The sequence below is a fragment of the Canis lupus genome, chromosome 12, assembly GCF_003254725.2.
Source record: "Canis lupus dingo isolate Sandy chromosome 12, ASM325472v2, whole genome shotgun sequence".
NCBI classification, from domain to species: domain Eukaryota; kingdom Metazoa; phylum Chordata; class Mammalia; order Carnivora; family Canidae; genus Canis; species Canis lupus.
In genome coordinates, this window is record NC_064254.1 from 2,285,584 (window position 1) to 2,295,814 (window position 10,231).

The following is a 10,231-nucleotide window of genomic DNA, read 5'->3' on the forward strand; positions in this document are numbered from 1 at the left end:
CTCATTTTCTCTCCTTTCCCTTTATTTCCTTTCACTAATTTTTATATTCCCCGAATTAATGAGACCATATGATGTTTGTCCTTTTCTGATTGACTTATTTCATTCAGCATAATACCCTCCAGTTCCATCCACATCGAAGCAAATGGTGGGTATTTGTCGTTTCTAATGGTTGAGTAATATTACATTGTATACATAAACTACATCTTCTTTATCCATTCATCTTTCGGTGGACACTGAGGCTCCTTCCACAGTTTGGCTATTGTGGACATTGCTGCTATAAACATTGGGGTGCAGGTGTCCCAGCATTTCACTGCATCTGTATCTTTGGAGTAAATCCCCAGCAGTGCAATTGCTGGGCTGTAGGGCAGATCTATTTTTAACTCTTTGGGGAACCTCCACACAGTTTTCCAGAGTGGCTGCACCAGTTCACATTCCCACCAACAGCACAAGAGGGTTCCCCTTTCTCCACATCCTCTCCAACATTTGTGGTTTCCTGTCTATTAATGTTCACTATTCTCACTGGTGTGAGGTGGGATCTCATTGTGGTTTTGATTTGTATTTCCCTGATGGCCAGTGATGCGGAGCATTTTCTCATGTGCATGTTGGCCATGTCTATGTCTTCCTCTGTGAGATTTCTGTTCATGTCTTTTGCCCATTTCATGATTGGATTGTTTGTTTCTTTGCTGTTTAGTTTAAAAAGTTCTCTATAGATCTTGGATACTAGTCCTTTAACTGATAGGTCATTTGCAAATATCTTCTCCCATTCTGTAGGTTGTCTTTTAGTTTTGTTGACTGTTTCTTTGGCTGTGCAGAAGCTTCTTATCTTGATGAAGTCTCAATAATTCATTTTTGCTTTTGTTTCTCTTGCCTTCATGGAGTATCTTGCAAGAAGTTGCTGTGGCCAAGTTCAAAAAGGGTGTTGCTTGTGTTCTTCTCTAGGATTTTGATGGAATCTTGTCTCACATTTAGATCTTTCATCCATATTGAGTTTATCTTTGTGTATGGTGTAAGAGAATGGTCTAATTTCATTCTTCTGCATGTGGATGTCCAGTTTTCCCAGCACCATTTATTGAAGAGACTGTCTTTTTTCCAGTGGATAGTCTTTCCTGTTTTGTCGAATATTAGTTGACCATAAAGTTCAGAGGCCACTTCTGGATTCTCTATTCTGTTCCATTGATCTATGTGTCTGTTTTTGTGCCGGTACCACACTGTCTTGATGACCACAGCTTTGTAGTACAACCTGAAATCTGGCATTGTGATGCCCCCAGCTATGGTTTTCTTTTTTAAAATTCCCCTGGCTATTCGGGGTCTTTTCTGATTCCACACAGATCTTAAGATGATTTCTTCCAACTCTCTGAAGAAAATCCATGGTATTTTCATAGGGATTGCATTAAACGTGTATATTGCCCTGGGCAACATTGACATTTTCACAATATTAATTCTTCCAATGCATGAGCATGGAATATTTTTCCATCTCTTTGTGTCTTCCTCAATTCCTTTCAGAAGTGTTCTGTAGTTTTTAAGGTATAGATCCTTAGCCTCTTTGGTTAGATTTATTCCTAGGTATCTTATGCTTTTGGGTGAAATTGTAAATGGGATTGACTTCTTAATTTCTCTTTCTTCAGACTCATTGTTAGTGTATAGAAATGCCACTGATTTCTGGGCACTGATTTTGTATCCTGCCACACTGCCGAATTGCTGTATGAGTTCTAGCAATCTTGGGGTGGAGTCTTTAGGGTTTTCTATGTACAGTATCATGTCATCTGCGAAGAGGGAGAGTTTGACTTGAATTTGGAATTTAGCACCTTCTAACATACAGAACGAAATATACTCAGAACCAAGAGGATCACTGTCTTAGTCTACTCTTTGAGATTATATTCTCCTTCCCCCACTACTTGCTCTCCCCCTTTTTTATTTTATTATTTAAACTGTTTTTTTTTAATTTGTTTCTTACTTTCTTGCTCTTTTTTCTTTTTTTTTTTTTCTTTTATTTTCTGGTTTATGACCTCTTTGGAATTATCTAGGGTATATTTTACTAGGGCATGGTTGATATTTTTTACTCTACTCACTCATATAGCCATTCTGCACTGCACAAAATGAATAGAAGAAAGAATTCACCACAAAAGAAAGAACCAAAAGTAATAGTCTCTGCCACAGATCCAGATGGACATGAATTTAAGTAAAATGTTGGAGAAAGAATTCAGGATTACAATTATAAAGTTACTAGTTGGGCTTGAAAAAAGCAGGAAAGACTCTACAGAATCTCTTAGTGCAGAATTGAGATCTCATCAGGCCAAAATTAAAACTACTTTAACTGAGATGCAGTCTAAATTGGATGCTCTAACTGCTATGGTTAATGAGGCAGAAGAGAGAGTGACTGACATAGAAGACAAGTTGATGGAAAGGAAGGAAGCTGAGGAAAAAAGAAAAACAATTAGAGACCGCAAGGAGAAAATCTGGGAGATAAGTGATAGTTTGAGAAAGCATATTATTCCTGTTAATGAGATTCCAGAGAGTATGGAGTGAGAGAGAGAGAGGACCAGAAAATATATTTGAATACATTAGAGCTGAGAACTTCCCTAATCTGGGGAAGAAAACAGGCATTTATATTCAAGAGATAGAGAGGATGCCCCCCCTTCAATCAACAAAAGTGATCAACACCCAGACATAAAATAGTGAAGCATGCAGATTTCAGAGATAAAGAAAAAAACCTGAAAGCAGCTTGAGACAAGAGATTCCTAACATATTGGGGGGAAAATATACATTAACAGCAAACCTATCCACAGAGCTCTATCAGTCCAGAAAGGACTGGGATAATATATTCAGAGTACTAAATGAGAAACACATACAGCCCAGGATACTTTATCCAGCAAGGCTGTCATTCAAAATAGAAGGAAGATAAAGAGTATCCAGGATAGACAAAAACTGTAAGAATATGTGATCACCAAATCAGCTCTGAAAGAAATATTAAGGGGGACCTTGTAAGACAAGAGGCAGCCCAAAGAAACAATCTGCAGAAAGTGGGACTGTATAGGTAATACTACGACACAAATTCATATCTTTCAATAGTTACTCTGAACATGAATGGTCTAAATGCTCCAGTATGAAGACACAGGGTATCAGACTGGATAAAAAAGCAAGACCTACCCATATGCTATCTACAAGGACACCTTCAGAGTGAAAATGAGGAAAGAGAACCATTTACCATGAAAATGGTCCTCAAAAGAAAGCTTGGGTAGCAATCCTCATGTCAGAAAAATTTGATTTTAAGCCAAAGACTGTACTAAGAGATGAAGAGGGACACTATATCAAAATTAAAGGGTCTGTCCAACAAGAAGACCTAACAAATGTGAATGTTTATAACCATAATGTGGGAGCAGCCAATTATATGAACCAATTAATAACCAAAGAGATACATACATAATAATACAATTAACAGTAGGAGATTTCAATGCTCCACACTCAGTCAAGGACAGGTCTTCTAAGCAGAAGATGACCACGGAAACAAGGGCCATGAATGACCCACTGGACCAAACGGGTTTCACAAATATATACAGAACATTCCATCCCAATGCAACTGAATATACATTCTTCTCAAGTGCACATGGAACTTTCTCCAATATAGACCACATACTGGGTCACAAATCAGGTCACTACTCATACCCAAAGATGGGGATTATTCCCTGCATATTTTCAGACCAAAATGCTTTAAAACTAGAACTCAATCACAAGAAGAAATTTGGAAAGGACTCAAACACTTAGAGGTTAAAGAGCATCCTACTAAAAGATGAAGGGTCAACCAGAAATTAGAGAAGAATTTAAAGATTTATGGAAACTAACAAAAATGAAAGTACAACTGTTTAAAATCTTTGGGATACAGGAAAGGCAGTCCTAGGAGAGAAATACATCTCAATACAAGCCTCCTTCAAAAAATTAGAAAAATTGCAAATGCACAAGCTAACTTTACACCTAAAGGAACTGGAGAAAAACAGCAAATAAAACCTACACCAAGCAGGAAAAGAGAAATAATAAAGAATAGAGCAGAAATCAATGAAATAGTGACCAGAAAAACTGTAGAACAGATCAGTGAAACCAGGACTTGTCTTCAAAAGAATTAATAAGATATATAAACCCCTAGCCAGACTTATTAGAAAGGAAAGAAAAAAGACTGAAATTAATAAAATCATGAATGAAAGAGGAGAGATCACAACCAATACTAAAGAAATACAAACGATTTTTAAAACTTATTATGAGCTACTATATGCGAAGAAATTAGGCAATCTGGAGGAAATGGTTGCATTCCTGGAAACCTACAAATTACCAAAACTGAAACAGGAAGAAATAGAAAACCTGAACAGGCCAATAACCAGTGAGGAAATTGAAGCAGTCATCAAAAACCTCCCAAGACACGAAAGTCCAGGGCCAGGTGGCTTCCCAGGGGAATTCTATCAATTTCTTTAAAAAAGAAATAATACTTACTGTACTAAAGCTGTTTCAAAGGATAGAAATGGAATACTTCCAAACTCAAAGACCCCCACCAAAAGGGAGAATTATAGAACAATATATCCCTGATGAACATGGATGCCAAAGTTTTCACCAAGATACTAGCCAAAAGGATCCAACAATACATTAAGAGATCAATTATTCACCATGACCAAGTGGGATTTATCCTTAGGATGCAAGATTGGTTCAACATTTGATAGATCACATTAATAAAAGGAAAGACAAGAACCATATGATCCTCTCAATAGATGCAGAGAAAACATTTGACAAAATACAGCATCCATTCCTGATCAAAACTCTTCAGAGTGTAGGGATAGAGGGAACATACCTCAGCATCTTAAAAGCCATCTATAAAAAGCCCACAGCAAATATCATTCTCAATGGGGAAAAACAGAGAGCCTTTCCCCTAAGATCAGGAACACAATAGGAATGTCTACTCTTACCATTGCCTATTCAACATAGTACTAGAAGTCCTAGCCTCAGTAATCAGACAACAAAAAGAAGTAAAAGGCATTCGAATTGGCAGAGAAAAAGTAAAATTCTCCCTCTTTGCAGATAATAAGATACTGTACATATAAAACCCTAAAGAATCTTCCCCAAGATTGCTAGAACTCATACAGCAATTCGGCAATGTGGCCGCATACAAAATCAATGCCCAGAAATCAGTGACATTTCTATACACTAACAACGAGACTGAAGAAAGAGAAATTAAGGAATTGATTCCATTTACAGTTGCACCCAAAAGCGTAAGATACTAGGAATAAACCTGACAAAGAGGGTGAAGGATCTATAAATTAAGACTATACAGCACTTGGGAAAGAAATTGAGAAAGATGCAAGGAGATGGGGAAAAAAATAACATGCTCATGAATTGGAAGAATAAATATTGTGAAAATGTGTATGCTACCCAGAGCAATCTACACATTCAATGCAATACTTAACAAAATACCATGGACTTTCTTCACAGAGTTGGAACTAATAATCCTAAGATTTGTATGGAACTAGAAAAGACCCCAAATAGCCAGGGAAATGTTGAAAAAGAAAACCAGAGCCAGAAGCATCACAATGTCTGGCTTCAAGCTGTATTACAAACCTGTAATCATCAAGACAGTATGGCAAGGGCACAAAAACAGACACATCAATCAATGGAACAGAATAGAGAACCCAGAAATAGACCCTCAATTCTACGGTCAACTCATCTTCAATAAAACAGGAAAGCATATCCACTGAAAAAAGACAATCTCTTCAATAAATGGCATTGGGGAAATTGGACAGCCACATGCAGAAGAATGAAACTGGACCATTCTCTTGCACCATACACAAAGATAAACTCAAAGTGGATGAAAGATCTAAATATGAGACAGGACTCCATCAAAATCCTACAGGAGAAAAGACAGCAACCTTCTTGATCTCAGCCACAGCAAACTCTTGTAAGACATGTCGGTAAAGGCAAAGGAAACAAAGGCAAAAATGAACTATTGGGACTTCATCAAGATAAAAAAAGCTTCTGCACAGCAAAGGAAACAGTCAACAAAACTAAAAGACAACCTACAGAATGGGAGAAGGTATTTGCAAATGACATCAGATAAAGCAATATGAAATAACAAAATTCTATCGTGGAAAAGGTTTTTAGAAACTTTCTCAGAATCTCTTCACCATTTGCCAGGAATGCATGGAGGCTTCCTAGGAAGGAGATGTTCACATCAAAATGCTCAGAATAGGAAAAGACAACAGTGCCTTTCACCGAATTACTGGACACAGTGCAGCAGATCGCCCCAAAGCAACCCAGCAAGCTCAGTCATGTCCTTCATTTTCCCCATGTGATATAGTAAGAACTCTCATATTAAGGAACCCTCAATAACTGAGGTAATTAGTAGAGAAATTTATCCTTGGCTAGGGTGAGCAGAGTCTCCAGTTGATCAGAAGGCCCCTTTTAGTAAACAAGGGAATAGAGAGATGCTTCTTCTCAGTGTCCAAGGGTCAGAAAGGATTCATAATACTACATTTAAATTTAAAGAGAGGAACTGGACCAGAACAAAGAGATTACAGAACTTGCAAGCTTACTGGATGATGCCTCAGCAAGAGTGAGAAAGATACAACAAACTGTAATAGAGAAAATCCAGGACAGCTGCAAGTGAACCTTTCATGGTACCAATCTTGTTTAAAGCTCCTTAATGTCATGTATCTTTAGTCAGCACCAGCAAAGAACAGGTATATGAATGGGTAGTGAGATATACTACCTCACTGATAAATGTGCATAGCAATACAAAATCCTATTCTTAGACTTCAGTTCCCACATTGTTCTTGAGTCAGTAGCAATGGAAACCAGCTTGGCTCAAATTACCAGCTCGTGCATTTAGAAAATCTATAATACAGGGCAAATGAGGGCTGATTTATCAGATTTGCCATTGGCTAAATAGTAAGAGTGGAGGGAGAGGAGGGTGCTGGATAATTTAGCCCAGGCCCTAAAGAGCTATGTGTTCTAGAAAACACACAGGTGCCCTTACTGATGGCCAGCATGTATTCATATGCTCACCTCCAGCAGGGAATCCTTTACTGCCCAGACCCTGAGTTGACAGTCAACAGGGTTCCCATCTCTGTTCAGGGGTGGGCTCTACAGGCCCAGCCTCCTGGTTAATGTAGTCTTTACCTTTCCAGCACAGTCTCTCATGTTGATGTTGAGACAGTGGCCCTAAGGCTGTCTGGCCCAGAGCTGAACACACTCTCACTATTGGGCCAAACAATCCCAGATTCTACTTATTGTAATGGGCATCCCCAATGCGTTTAGAAAATTTTGCAGTGTGGTTATTAATACGTTGGATTCAGAGGCCTGGAAGCTGTTCTGTAAAGTACAGTGTTTAACTGAAAATTGCCTTCACAGTTGGGAGTAGTAGCCTACACTCCTTGGATGTCTTTACTTACAGTTTGCCCTGATGGTCCTCATCTCTTTTGTGAAACTTTTGGAGAATCGACCAAAGACTACGTTATTGTCTAAAATTTACATTGAAAACATCAGAAAAAACAGTAACACCCTGGATGGTTGTTGGAAGGGAGAAGCTGTCTGGGCATAGGAAGTAGTTATTAGACCAGGGTTGAGGTAGAAGAGGAAGGATGATGACATCAATCTTTGCAGAGCCCACATTTACATGAAACCATGATACGCTGTTAAATACATTTCCTCCCAGCTCACAAGGCAAATGAGGGAAGCCAGCGTCATTTGTCTCTGGTTTAGTCTCCCACTAAACCGTCAAGAAGGCACACCCAAACCTGTGGTGGCAGACAGAGCAGGGGAGAGAAATTCTATTAACATCTCAGTTCAGAAAAATCGGTGTATGCATCGGTGTATGCTGTTTATGGAGCATCGTGCAGAATTTCTGAAGTTACTGTCCATGCCATACCCACTGGGACTCCCCTGCCTTTCTTCTCTCCCACAGGATGTCATGGTCCCCCAGGGATCATGGCCACAAAGTTTCTGAACTTGGTTGGGCTCCCGCCCACTTTGCAATCCTTGTATAGATCTTAGTCATTTCTATCTCTCATTTCCCTTCACCGTGTGCCTTTTTGATCCACTCACTTCAGAGAACTAAAAGAATTACTCCTTTGTACCTCCCAGATACAAAGAAGAAAAACATGAACACTCCTCAAATCCAATAAAGCCTTAAATTCAGAACCCGTGGACACTGCTGTTCCTTTCCTTGCAAAAGGAAACTTTCAGAAGAAAGGCCCGGTCTGGAGTGAAGGCACAGCAACTTTTGTTGAAACTTTTGTGATTGGCGGGAAGCCTTGACTCTGGCTGCAGTTAGCAATGGTCTCAGCACAGGAACACTTGTTGGGATTTTGATGAAGCTGGAGAGTGGTTTGGCCTCCAAGAGTTTGAACCTAGTCTAGTCTGACTGAATACAACTTCAGAATCTTCAGCTGAGCATGGATGTCTCCGAAACGTATCATCTCTTTAAAGAACCCTTAGTAAATGACACTAGAACTGACCAGGAGTGTTCATCCATGCACGCATGAACAAAATGCTGTCAGGTATGAGAAACAGAGAGAGGAGGAAGAGCTCTTTTCTACCCCCAAGGTGCCCAGGCTTATCGTGGTAAAACACTGCCAGGTGGAGGCACTGGAAGGTGTACATATGTGGCCCGAGGTCTAAGCAATTCGTTCTTTAGGAGAATTTGTGGCCTAGTGCCTGTGAGGGGAAGTGTGCACAAATGTCCTTCTGGTTCACAGTGCAGCACAGCTGCCCCTCTAGCACATCACCCTGAGGTTAGATTGCCTGAGTTTGAATTCTGGCACCACTCCTTCCTGATGGTACAGCCTTAGGCAATGTCCATGCTACAATTTCCTTGCTGGTATAATGGGAAAGGGAGATGATAATAATATGCCTACCTCATGGTATCATGAAGATGAAGACAGTTAGTATAGGAAAAGCACTTACAAGAGTGTCTGGCATATAGAAAGCACTCTGCAAACATTATACATTATTATGATTATGATTATGATTATTATCATCATCACTATTTTTCTCAATTAATTATCAGGCCTCGAGGGTAACCTGGCAATCTGTCTTTATTCACTCTCTCACTAGCCTGGTTGATTGGGATCCAGTACCTCAGGGAGGAAAGTCTCCGTGTCAAAACTAAAATAGCCTGGCTTTCTTTACATTAGGTGGGAAGGAAGGAAGGAAGGAAGGAAGGAAGGAAGGAAGGAAGGAAGGAAGGAAGGAAGGAAGGAAGGAAGGAAGGAAAGAAGGAAAGAAGGAAAGAAGGAAAGAAGGAAGAAAGGAAGGAGTAGGGAAGGAGTAGGGAACAGCCATTCATGCTTTAGGTCTTGCCATTGCCCTGCTCACCTCCAGGAAACTAACCAGCAATAGGAAAGGAAGGCAAAGGGCTGGATCCACCTCCTCCCTCCCTCCCTCCCTGATTTCCTTTGCACCACTTACATGTCCCAGAAATTGTTGGTTGACGCTGAAAACTGCAAGAATCAGGCTTACACCTGATTGATTCAGGTCAAATGTGTAGTTGATTTGGGGGTTTATTGGCAGATCGGTGAGCAGAGGGTATCCTGAAACTGAGCAGACATAATTAAATAAAACTTCCTCTGCGTTTCGAGAAGTGGAAACACTTTAAGATGTCAGTATTAATAGCTGTCATTACCCTACCAACCTATGATTGTGACCCCACCCTTGGTTTAAGGGCAGATGCATTGTGACCTAGATCAGAGGGGTAATATGTATTCCCTCATCTAATTGCTGAGCCCTTTGCTTCTCTTTGCATATGGAACATTTTTATCAATAGAGAAGCAGAACATTTTGAAAGGCACACCCATATTCTATGTGCTATCACCTTTTTTTTCACCCAAATCTGCAATTCTATAACCCAGTTCTCTCTAGCCAGGCTCTGCTGACAATCTTTGTGGAAATTGGGTTTAAGTGAAACCAAAATAAGACATTGGGTGCGTTCCTCTCAGACAAATGAAAACCGCATGGGAGGCAGCATCATTGGTCTCTGGCAGACTAAGCCACGAAGGAGCATAAGAAAAAAATGTTTAGATGTATGAGAAGAAAAACGTATCCATTAAAAAGAAAACAGTAAAAACAAAAAAAAAATACTAAGCCATATATTTAACAACGATGTAAAGAGTCATCAGAGAAAACATTACAAAAGTACACCAAAGTTGGAAAAGTACTGCAGAATACAATATTCACAGTGAGAAATATAATATAAATATAT

General features: G+C 39.5%; 1 long non-coding RNA gene across 1 annotated transcript in view; it reads right to left on the bottom strand.

Moving 5' to 3' along the window:
- The window catches only part of LOC125752192 (uncharacterized), a 29,979-nt gene extending 20,073 nt beyond the window's left edge, over window positions 1–9,906 (bottom strand). The window contains exons 1-2 of the long non-coding RNA XR_007401067.1: window positions 9,845–9,906; window positions 9,442–9,569 (exon numbers count right to left, since the gene is read on the bottom strand). This is a non-coding gene — a long non-coding RNA (uncharacterized LOC125752192). The remainder of the gene's footprint in view (window positions 1–9,441; window positions 9,570–9,844) is intronic.
- Window positions 9,907–10,231: the final 325 nt, after the last annotated feature.